The sequence below is a fragment of the Octodon degus genome, unplaced genomic scaffold (genome assembly GCF_000260255.1).
Source record: "Octodon degus isolate 3935 unplaced genomic scaffold, OctDeg1.0 scaffold00016, whole genome shotgun sequence".
Taxonomy (NCBI): Eukaryota; Metazoa; Chordata; class Mammalia; order Rodentia; family Octodontidae; genus Octodon; species Octodon degus.
In genome coordinates, this window is record NW_004524592.1 from 409492 (window position 1) to 422164 (window position 12673).

Here is a 12673-nt window from a genome sequence, read left to right on the forward strand (position 1 = left end):
TCTTCTCGGTATCTTCCAAGAAGAATTAAAAACATTGTACAACAGAGATATATGTGCACCCATGTTTATAACAGCACGATTTGTAATAGCTAGGTTTTAGAAACAACCCAAGTGTCCATAAACCAATGAATGAATAGCAAAGATGTGGTCGGACTTCCTCTTTTCTGGCTGGAACCATAGAGGGTGTAGAAGAGAAGAAAAAGAAGGTTCCTGCTATGTTAAAAACCCTTTAGAAAAAGTGAAGCCATTTCTTTATCTTAACTCAGCTTTGCAGAGTTGAAGATAAAGTACCTGAGAAAGAAGCTTGCCCAGAAGATGTTTCACAAGGCGAGGAGGACGCTCATCTATGAAAAAGCCAGATGCTATCATAAGGAGTACTGACAGGTATATAAAACTGAGATCTGAATGGCTAAGGTGGTGAGAAAGGCTGGCAACTTTTATGTCCCTGCAGAACTGGCATTTGTCATCTGGATCAGGGGTTTCAGTGTGTCAGCCCAAAGGTCCGCAAGGTGTTGCAGCTTCTTTGTCTTTGCCAAATCTTCAATGGTACCTTCGTTAAGCTCAACAAGGCTTCAAGTAATATGCTGAGATCTCATCTTATTTAAGAGCTTGGGGTACCCAAACCTGAAGTCAGTAAATGAACTAATATACAAGTATGGCTATAGTAGAATCAGTAAGAAGCTAATTGCCTTGACAGATAATTCATTGATTGCTCGATCTCTTGGTAAATATGCTTTTCTTTTTCTTTCTTTCTTTCTTTCTTTCTTTCTTTCTTTCTTTCTTTCTTTCTTTCTTCTTTCTTTCTCTCTTCTTTTCTTTCTTTTTTTTGGTGGTTCCAGGGATTGAACTCAGGATCTTGCACTTGCCAGGCAAGTACTTATTCCACTGAGCCATCTCCTCAGCCCCTCTTTTGGTAAATATGGAATCATTTGCATGGAGGATCCAATTCATGAGACCTATACTGTTGGAAAACACTTCAAAGAGGCAAATAACTTCTTGTGGCCATTCAAGTTAGCATCTCCACGAGGTGGAATGAAGAAAAGACCACCCATTTTGTGGATGGTGGAGATGCTGGAAATAGGGAAGACAAGATCAACAGGCTTATTAGAAGGATGAACTAAGGCATCTACTGTAGTGTTTTTATGATTTGGTCAGTTGATAAAGTATCTGCTTCCAAATTGAAAAAAAAAACAAAACAAAAAACAGAACGATGCAGTCTTTTTTGTACAATGGAGCCATAAAGAAGTATAAACTGGAGATTTTTATAGGTAAATAAATGCAACTTGAGATCATACTTATAAGTGAAATAAACCAAACACATTTGTGTAAACATCATGTTGTATCACTAATGTCTGAAGCTGGAAGAATAAAAAAGATTTATAATGTACTATATATATACACACATATATAAGTTCAGGTAGTTATACTATTAATTTCTCTTCATTGAAGAAAAAAGGGACTGAGAAGATAGTTCAGTAGAATAAGCACTGGTACAGCAAAAAAATAAAAATAAAAAAAGGTTTGTGCTAATATTATTTGGATAATTAAATGCTAATATGTTGTACTCTGAGTGAATAATTTAAATATGAAATAGGAAATGTATTAACCATTGTTATCCTCCTATTATTTTGTTTTGAAATTTTATTTTTTTCTTCTTAAAGTAAAAATAAAATTAATATTTGCTTGTGAAAAAGGCCTGATTGCAACAGTCATTGACTTGTTCTAAGTAGTACAGGTTAGGAAGATTGCATTGCTCATGAAAGTGAAATCAAATGTGAAGGGTCAGATACAGTAGAGAACACTGAACCAGTCAGGCACAGAGCAGGGGTTACCTTTGGGACAAAAGACGTGAAAAGTTGAAGCAATTGACTCATACTGGATTTAGCATTTTGGATTCTGGGTGTAACATTCTTTTTCCGAAGAGTCAAGCATCACTTCAGAAATAAATGTCCTTTGCCTTTGGGTGAAAGTTCCTATTTAACATAATTGGAAAGTCTTGAGATACTATCTGGAGCTACTATCTTATTTGTGTCCATTTGTCCTTTGATCCTGCACCACAGCAATGGTAGAGGGCTGCTTTTTAAATGTGTGATGCCTGTGTGCCCAATTAGGGTAATAGCATGTACAGTATTCAATGGTTGGAACACTTGCCACATGCTAGACATTGGAGTTACACACGTAGTCCTGAGACTTCCCTTGGTGGTAATTCAAGGAATCTTGGATTCCAATATTTCCTGCTCACTGTAAGGCCCAGAATCTGAGTACTTCTTTTTTTAAAAAAGGTATATTTGTCTTTTAATGTGCTCTCCACTTCCAGGTACTTGATGGTGTGCCAGAGATACCTTCCACCTGCTCAGAGTTCATATAGCATGGCTGCAGTGATACCATAGACAAAACCCTGCAAACACTGAGGAATTCAGGAGGTGCTTCTGGGTGAGTGCCAGGGGTTGGCTATACCGAACCCTCATGAAGTTGTTTAGCCTGATTCTCAGAAGCACAGAAACAAAACACTAGGATTCCTAGAAAAGCCCACATTTTTAGGTGAATTTGCAAATTACATTGACATAGAACTAAGGAAAAAACAGAACACTGGTTTAACTCACTGGGCAGGGTGCATTCCAGGAGACCAGAATATTTGCATCCCAGTCCCTGGTGCATCTTCCCATCACACTGCCATTTTCTCCATGTAACAGCACCTGAGAAGCTGAATGAGTAAATGTGAAGCTGCTTGGCACTGGAACGAAATCAAGATTTCATGGAGTTCATGTAGAGAACTTGTGAAGTACTTCAGCTTTTCAGGTGATTAAACAACTCCAGAGGCAATCACATCTCAGTGCTTCTGATTTAGAATCTGTGTTTCTGGGTGCAGCTAGGAACACACTGCTGAGTTGGCTTTTTGTGTGGATTTTCTGTTTGGCATTGCCATTCTGGCGAAACATTCTTTTTTTAGAGGGAGTAGTTATACTGGGGTCTATACAGAATATATAATGATTTAATTAGTTTAACTTTAACAGGGTCCAGTGAAAGGCATCAAGCTGAATTACTGATTTCAAAGTCTTGGTGTGGAGAGAAAGGAGGAAAGATGGAGATGCATCCTTTTTTAGTGAAGTGATTATAGTTGGAAACAGAAAGAAGAAAAGGAGATTTTGGTGTTACTGTTAGGTATTCACCGAGGCCCTTTCCTAAGACAGTGCCATGGAATTTTCAGAAGCTCAGCAAGGAGTTCAGTGCTCCATACTGGCCTGGTAGATGGCAGAAAGGCAGTGGTGATGACCATGCCAGCAACTCTGCTGGAACAACAGGGAAAGAACAATGGGAAGGAGCAGTCCTCATCAGCTGTATATGAACATTAGACTGGCAATGATGTTTTGGCTAGGGGTGGGTGGGATGGGGCTTGTGGGGGAAGTGGTTGGGAGTGGAGATGGAGGGCTCTTTGTCAATTTTTCTTCAGCTGTGCCATCCTGGAGGCTCATGATATATGGGTAAGGTTGAAGAAGGAAGAAAGGCAGGCAATTAGTATGTGGAAAAAATGATTGAAGTCAGATTCTTTAAGAATTTTGGCGCTTATTGACTTAGAAACTGAAGAATTGTGATCTTTTAATCTTAGTGCCAAGGAGGAAACTCTTTTGAAGATCTTGGCTATTCATGCCCATCACACTGTGGTTGACTTAGGACGTTTGTGTCTAAATGGGCCTATTTGCTAGAATACTCGTCTACCACTATATATTACTCACCTTCCCCCTACCAGTTCTCCTATACAAGCCAGCATCAAATTCCAGTGCTCTCCCCCAAGCTTTAAGGGAAAGGGAGGAATCCAATAGGTACAGCCTAAGGAATATCCATTTTTTAAAAATCTTTATTTATTTATTTGGTACAGTGTCTTATTATGCAACTCAAACTCAGAGTGATACTCCTGTCTCAGCCTCCCCAGCTCTGGGATTACAGACATACACCACCACTCCTGGTTTTGGTGGCTGGTTCAGCACAGATCTGGCACAGCATGCAGTACTGGTGATTGAACCTGGGTCCTTGTGCTTGCCAGGCAGGTGCTTAGACCACTGAGCTATCTCTCTGGCCTATCCATTGGTTTTTCTCTTAGGCAATCATTCTCAACTCTGGCTATACTTTGAAATCAACTGGAAAGATTTGGAAACATGATCATACTAGCTCCAACCACTAGCCACTGAGTCAGAGGGGTGGAAGCCTCACAGGGGAATTTTTAGCATATAGCTGGTGACAGCCATTGGTCGAGGGGCTGAAGATAGACTGCAGTCAAGTCATTCAGAACTGGAGGCTCTGCTATGTGGTCAGTGTCACTGAGGTTGAGAAACACACTGTTTTATTTAAAGTCTTGCTTTTAGCAGTCTAAGACCAAGGGGATGAGTGGATATGTGCTTGACCCTTCAGAAGACCAAAGAGTGAGTGAAGTAGATGGGTTTTGACAAACAGAAATGCTAGAAGCTTGTAGTCTTTTTAGAATATGCTTAACTGTTTGAGATAGTGTCTAAAAGTTGAGACTGATGTGAATTATTTAGACTTTAGGGAGGCTTTTCAGAATGTAATCAATTTTCTGTATCCTTTCTCTGCATAGTCAGATTGAAATGGTCAAACCTCATGAGTAACGCTGACTTCACAAACAGCAGCAAAGAGAAAGTATTGATGTTCATGATTACTTTGCTGATAAAATCTCAAATTGATTGAGCTGTCCCTTAGGAGGTCCCAAGAAAATGTAAATCTTGTTGCTATATAATGTTATAATAATTTCCTTTGTATGTCATATTCATGAGATGTGTGATGCGTATTTAATGAGAACTCAGATAAAGAGATGAAGCTGGGTCTTTTTAGAATAAAGATTAAGAGTCTGTATTGCAAATGTGTATTCCCCCTGCCCCCTGACTGGAAGCTTTGTGTGAGTGTGAGTGTGTGTGTGTGTGTGTGTGTGTGTGTGTTACTAGAGATAGAACTCAGGACCTTATACTTGCCAGGCAAGCACTTATTCCACTGAGCTGCCTCCCTGGCCCCACTGAGTTACTTCCCTGGCCCCTTTACTGGAAGCTTTTGAATTCTGTTACAAAGAAGTGTCCGGCTTACAAGTCTTTTTACTTTTGGGGTAACTGGAGTGCTGTTTGTTTATGTTTGCCCAAGCATGTTCCAGTTTACATGTATCAACTATCAATACTCCAACTTTTTACTTTGAAATGTGTTCAGCATTAGGTAATAAGTCACACAGTCACCCTTGTCACCAGATGATGTTCCTCTCATCTGGATGGAAGAGATCTGAATCCTAGAACTACTTCCATTAACTCACTCTTTGCTCATAAATTTATTTTTGTTTTAGGGACTTAATTTTCACTCAAGTAAAAGGGGACTCAAGCCAGGGATCTAAGCACTAGCCTCCTTACCAGTGAACAATAATACATGCAGATGTTTGAATGAATTTTGTAGATATGTCTGTGTATATATCTTTATGCATTTTCTTTTCTTGGAGTCTTTTAGTAGCTGTCATCATATTTTCAAACAGTTTCATGACCACAAAATGGTGAAGAATAACCATTTTGAATGAACTCTGCAGTTCCATCAATCTCCAGAATTCTGTGCTTTGTAGTTATGATACTTTTAAAATAGAGCTTGAGAGTCAGTTAAAACATTGTCTGAGAATATCTCCACAGTGAGAACTGTATCACAATTGATTTTCCTTGTACTAAAAAAATAAATGGAATCTTATTTTTAGAGAAAGAAAGTCCACATGTTATAATGATAAAAGGACTCTAAAGAGACTGAAGGGAACCCTGCGGTTGGGAACACAGAGGAATCTCCTGTGGGAAGAACACAGGAAGGGATCAAGGGGCATCCCAGGGGGCACCAGGCATCTTTGTGAAGCAAGAATGATTCACAGGGCAACCAAAGAAATGTCTTGTCCTTCCGGTCTAAGACTGACAGGAAAGGAGATGGGATATAAGTAATTAGGGAAGTAATTATAGATTAAAAGAAAGGATCATGAATGAAATGTCTGCAGAAATGTGTTCAGCTGAGGCATGAGACTGCTGAATGATCCTGGGTGGATCCATTTCCTCAACTGTAAAACCTGAGTTCAGCTGTGTGATCTTCAACTGCATGACTGGAATCCCTGCCGGAATTTGTTCATTTCAGCTGTTTTCAGTGACCCTGCAATCTTTCTGTGTTTCTTTTCTCCAGAATCAATATACTAGCCAAAAGCAAGTTACTAATTTTTTAAAAAACTGTACCTCGTTAAGAATGTTTTGGTTTCTTTGCACCAGTTTATTATAGACACAAAATTTGTTTTGAAGTTATGGCCAGAATTGTCCTAAGTATTTTCTTTTGAAGTATGGTATCACTTAAGCAAAATAACCCAGGGTATTTCTGAGTAGCCACTGGAGCGGCTATACCATTGGATAGGAAGAGGTCAAGAAAATTGTTCAGGGCTAGCAGGAAAGCTCAGTGGTCTAAAGTACGTGTGTAGGAAAGCTTAGGCAAGCCTAGGGACTGCAGTTCGATCCCCAGCACCACATGCTGCATCAGCCCCACTCCCAGGGTGGGCTGATGCAGCCACAAAAAAAAATTAAAATAAAGAAATAAAAATAAATAAAATAAAATAAGTAAGTTAGGGGCCGGGGAGATGGTTCAGTAGAATAAGTGCTTCTCTGGCAAGCGCAAGGGCCTGAGTTCAATCCCTAGTTCCACAAAAGAAAAAGAAAAATAAAAAAAAAAGAAAGAAAGAAAATTGTTCAGAGACTCAAATCTAGTCACAATAACATGAAACATCTAGTATAATCCCAAATTTCATTAGAATCTTTCATGAAATAAGTCATGGGTGAAGAATTTGTCATTTGCCTTGTGTGCATTGTTGAATCCTAAGCAGCATTTTCAGATAGAATATTTGAGTACAACTCATGTCACAAAGTTAATAACTTTTTACTGTGTAGCGTTGTTCAATAGATTAGATCAGTAGAGGTCTTTGGAGTGAAGTTTGAGCATCTCATTGTAGAAGCAAGTTGATCCATGGGTCATGGGAAAAATTATAAAACTCCTATTTAAACTTTTGTTAGGTGTAGTATCAGTAATGTTTAGAGGATCCTTGGACTAAGTCATCACCTCTTCTTTGTGAAACGTTTTCTTGGAAAATACATATGCATTGCATTATGTTATAATGAGTGATACGATTTCAACCTTGTAAGAACTCTGGACTCATGAGAATGTGCATAGAACCTTCTTAATGGGATAAGAATTGATACAATGGGGAATAGCCTAAAGATGCTGAGAAAAGAGGCTTAAAAAATAGATGACCTCAGGATGATGGGTTTGATGCATGGTCTCTTGAAAGTCACTTTTGAGGAGAAAGTCACACAGTCCACACTTCCAGGATTCTGTATGCCGTACATCAAAATCAGCCTTCTAACCTCAAAATTACTTGTGTTGTTTTCTGGCATTTCTTTATTAAATAGCAAACAAAACAAAATCCAAAATTAATTCTAGTTCTAGTATAATATATCAATGTTTTTAAAAATAATAAAAAATAAAGAGGAAAAATGGACAAACACAAGGACGACAAATCAATCTCACAAAAATAATTTGGAACCTAACTCCTAATTCTTAGTTGAAAGCAGTATCTCTTGATCTTGCTGTATATGAGAATAATGTGGGAAAATTTAAAAAATCCACTACTGCTCAAGATATATCCCAGAGATTCCCACAGAGATTCTGGTGCAGTTATCTGGGGTGGAGCTTTGGGATCAGCATTTTCAAAAGTTCCCCGGATAAGACTGATATACATTGGGATGGAATACCACCGGTTAAGAGCTTTACAAGCTCAGTTTTGGAGATCAGCAAGGAATGCCCTGGGGCCTATTAATTTCCATGTTGAACGGTAAGCATGAAATATGCCAGCTGTCTTTTTCTCTTACTTTTAGAAGAAACTACTTTTCCCAACCCATTAAATATCTAGGCCTTTGAGAACTGACAAAAACTGGAGTTGTCACTTGTCTCACTTAAAAGCTATGTGTGAGAAAGGAAGAAACTTGGCATATAAAGAAAAGGAATATCATTCATTCTATCAGCAATTATTTTCTCTCAGCCTGGTCCCCTACAGAGGTACTTTCCAATTTTAAATCTAATCTCTCTCTGTTTCATATTCTAATGTGGATAATAACATTTTCCTTGTCTGCTAGTTATACAGCATGGTAAAGGAAAATGCTGATGAATCACGTAATATCGAGGGAACTAGAGGAAGGGAAAATAGAGCTGGTTATTCCAATTTGGTCATCATGCTTTAAAGGACATGAATGTCTGGATTTCTCTTTTAACTTATTGATTGCTTTGGGGATGGTGCAGAGGTGATACCTAGGTGGCTTAGCTCCTTTCCTCTCTTGCAGTCTGCAAACAGAGCCATCCATCATCCTTGTGCTTCCATTTCATGGTGTAAACATTTTATAGTTGAATCTCTTACAGTGATGCTTGGAACCACAGGAAGCTTAGGGACTAGAACTGGCTTCTAAATGACATACTGATGACATAAGTTTAGGCCCTTTGAAGTACAAAAGAGAAAATTCAGGAATGCAATAAATAGCATAAAAATAAGTGGATGAAGAAAGAAATCTTATTTTCCATTGACTACTCTACATGCCTCTCCATCCTTAAATGGGGATCAGTGAGGAGAAGAAAGCTGGTGTTAGGCAAATTAACTAGTAAAGGGAATTTGCCAAGGGGAAGAAGGAAAGAAGGAAGGGTAGGAGGGAGGATGGGAGGAAGGAAAGAAAGAAAGAAAAGAAGGAAGGAAGGAATAAAAAAGCAAATGGGATGGCAACACAGGAATCACTGGCACAGCCAGCCATCAAATGAGGATCTTAGCATAAGTGTGTGGCGATGCAGGAAACCGGACTTGCTGACTACAAATGGCTGAAACCACCTCAGAAACTGGGAATAGGGAGGATAGAGCTTCCTCACTGGATTAGAGCCAGACAAGTGAAGAAACTAACATCCTGATGCCTTCTTCCTCCAACTCTCCAATATGTGTCTAGTACCCTTCACCAGCAGAAGCTAAAAGAATACCAGCTGTTTCTAATTGTGGTACAACATTAGCAAAACAACAGAGAGTGTCACATTAAATTAATCCTGTTAATGGGAACTCTGTTGGTTTGGTAATTTTATTTCTGATTTTTAAATTTGTTTTGGTATTATAATTGTTCAGCATAATGAATTTGTATTTAATTTATTAATTTATATTTAATTTATATTTTTTGTGTTCATAGTTAAGTAACATAAAAGTAATTTGTCAATGTTAGGTACTTGTGAGAATATTCTTCCTCCAAAAAAAGGGCATGCATTACTCAAGTTCTGACAATAAAGGTATAAAGTTCTGATAGCAGGAATCACCTAGAATTTAATTGGGAGAACTGGGAGAGCGGTTTTGAGGATTAGTTAAGATTTGGGTCATAACAGAATAGAGAGTTCTCAGTTTTGCTTCGGACAATTATTTAAATACATACCACAAACGGAAGCATGTTTACCATATTTCCAGTGTAAAGTCATATTTTGTTTTTATATCCAAGTCTTTAATAAGGTCATTTAAAATGAGGTCAATATAAATGTGGTCAACCACAGATTTGCCTCCAGGGTGGACTTCATATGTGGGAGATTTTTACAACATATTCTTTTTCAATATGGGTTTTGCAGCTTTTTTTCTGCTCATCAACAAGAAATATTTTTGACAGACCTGGAGAACCCAACAGGCAGGCTGGAAAGAGCTGGCTTTGAGCCTCTAGTGACATAGAGAACAGAAATAATGAGCTCTGTTTACTCATAAAGAATTTGGTCTAATTTCCTGTCTACTCCACATAGAAAACAAATATAAAGCCAAGGAAGTTCTCGCCAGTATCTCCCCTGACTGAGTATAAGTAACAATTGTGTAAATAAGAATAAGTAGCTTTATCCTAGAATTTCAAGCAATTATGAAATATCTTCCATGTACAAAAATGATACAACAGATATTTGTGTGTGTAATTCCAAAACCTGCAAGTGTTCATTTTCTTTGTTATGTTTATTTCTGATTTCTCTTTCCTAGTTATAGATATAACTAAAGCCTTAATGTTCATTAATAATCATTTCTTTAATTTACATTTTACATTAGAGCTCTTCTTTGACCTATAAATTATTATTATTGTTTTGTATTTTAGGGACAGGTCTACAGGGTATTCAGGGTCTCACTACTAGATCAGACTCATAGCAATCCACCTGTTTACAGCCTCTCTAGAGCTGGGATTACAGGTGCTGCCACCACACTCAGTCTCAAGTGTGGTCTCAGCAAGCCCCAGGGGCAGGGCTGGCACGGCAGGCCTGAGGATCAAACCCCTGGCCCCTGAGCCTGCTCCCAGGCGCTTTAATCTGCTGAGCTATTTGGCTGGCCCATTCCCTAAATTATTTTAGAAATTTAAAATTCCTGAATGCCTAGGAATTTTTTGGCCTTCTTTCGGATCCATAGTTAGAGAATGTAGGCTAGGTGACTCCAAATCTTTGATAGTTCTTGAGGTTTGCTTTGTTGCTGAGACAATTTTATACTATTATTTGTGCTTGGAAATAAATTATAATGTAATTAATTGATCAGGTTCTATATACTACTTTTAATATCTCACACATATTTATTGTACTGTTCAAATCATTTCTGCACTGGTTGATTTTTGTCACAATCTATTTCCAAGAAATATTCAAATATTCCTCTGGGGTTGTATATTCATCAGTTTCTCCTTTTAATTTTTATTTTGTATATGTGGAGCTTCAATGTTATTAAAACATGCACAAGATTATGTTATTTTCCAGGAGAATGATTCTTTTTAATATTAACCAATAGCCTTTATTATTCAGTGTGATATTTGAAGATTCTTTTTTTGTACTATGTGCATTAATATGCTAGTTTTCTCTTGTTGAGAATTTGCCTGGTAGTTGGGAAGATAGCTCTGCAGCATAAATGCCTGCCTGGCAAGTGCAGGGTCTTGAGTTTGATCCCTAGTACTACAAAAAACAAACAAACAAACAAAACCAAACAAAAAACAAAAGAAAGAATTTGCCTGGAATATATTATTGTTTTGTATCTTCCATTGTCATTGTTTATCAATGTTAGGAGCACATATATTGTTATTACTTTTAATCAAATCAGAAAGAGTCTTTTAATATATGGTTAATTGGATTATATATTAAATGATTAATCACATGATCTATTTTATGAGCTCATTTAAAAAAATGAAATTATAGGCATAACTAAATAATGTAATATATTATATCTGATTAAAAATAGGTGTCATGTTTTCACTCTTTTCTTCTCCTTTAATCTCACAGATAAATATTTTCCAAATTTCTACTTTTCTCTCACACTTAGAGGTTTTATATTCTTTTGCATTCTACTTTTTTTTCTGTTCAGTGCTTTCGTGACACATATCCCTCTATATGTATAGTATGTACAATTTAAGTTTTAGACTTTATCTTAAATTTCCATATTTCCATTTGACTCGTTAAAAAATTGCAAGATTTTCTTTTTCCACCATCTTGGAGTCAGGGGAGGCCTGCTGGGAACAGGACTTCTAAAAGGCAAATATGTCTGGAAAACGGTGGTGCAAAGCCATTTTTGCTGACTATCAGCGGGGTCTCCAGAACCAGAGGGAACACACAGCTCTTCTTAAAATTGAAGGTGTTTATGCCTGGGATGAAACTGAATTCTACTTGGGCAAGAGATGTGCTTATGTGTACAAAGCGAAAAACAACGCAGTGACTCCAGGTGGCAAACCAAACAAAACCAGAGTGACCTGGGGAAAAGGAACCCGGGCCCATGGAAACAGCAGTGTGGTTCGTGCCAAGTCCCAAAGCAACCTTCCTGCTAGGGCCATCGGACGTGGAATCCGTGGGATGTTGAATCCCTCAAGAACTTAAACTAATGGAAAATAAAAGTTCATTTGTGCTCTTGCAAAAAAAAAAAAAAAAGTTGCAAGAGCTTTTTGTCTTATTCCTTTACCCTAGATTTTACTTTATTTATTTATTATTTTAGATTTTTAAAATTGTATTTAATACAGGGTCTACAGGGTCTTGGTACAAAAATCGGACTCCTAGTGATCCTCCTATTTGGGCCTCCCAAGCGCTGGGACTACAGGTGCATGCTACCACACTCAGTCTCATTTGCTGTCTCAGAGCACCCTGGGAGCAGGGAGGGCACAGCATGTGGTGCCAGGGATCAAAACCGGTCCCTGAGCCTGCCTAAGCAGGCTCATAAGTCCCCTGAGCTGTCTTTCTGGCCCCACCCTAGATTTTATACTTAAGAAAATATTTTTAACCGTGTAAAATACTTCTTTTATACTCTTAGGCACAGAGTATGCATTTACTTGGATGTAATATTTGCTTTTTATTTTTTTCAAAATGCTTTTCTTAGAAAGGTAGACTTTTGTAAGGGATTTTTGGGTCCTTGTTCATGTCAGATCTTTAATGTAGTATATAATTTTTGTTGTAATGTAGTTGGTTTTTTTTTTAGTGGAACTGGAGATTGAACTCAGGCCCTTCTACTTGCCAGGCAAGCACTTATCCTACTGAGCCATCTCCCCAGCCCCTGTTGTAATGTAGTTGTTAACAGGATTTTCCCTCTGTGGGAATCCCTGTGTTATTTCCCATGGAGTATCTC

General features: G+C 37.9%; 1 pseudogene; it reads left to right on the forward strand.

The window, feature by feature from the left end:
* Nucleotides 1-11601: 11601 nt before the first annotated feature.
* LOC101572340 lies at nt 11602-11934 on the forward strand (annotated as a pseudogene).
* Nucleotides 11935-12673: the final 739 nt, after the last annotated feature.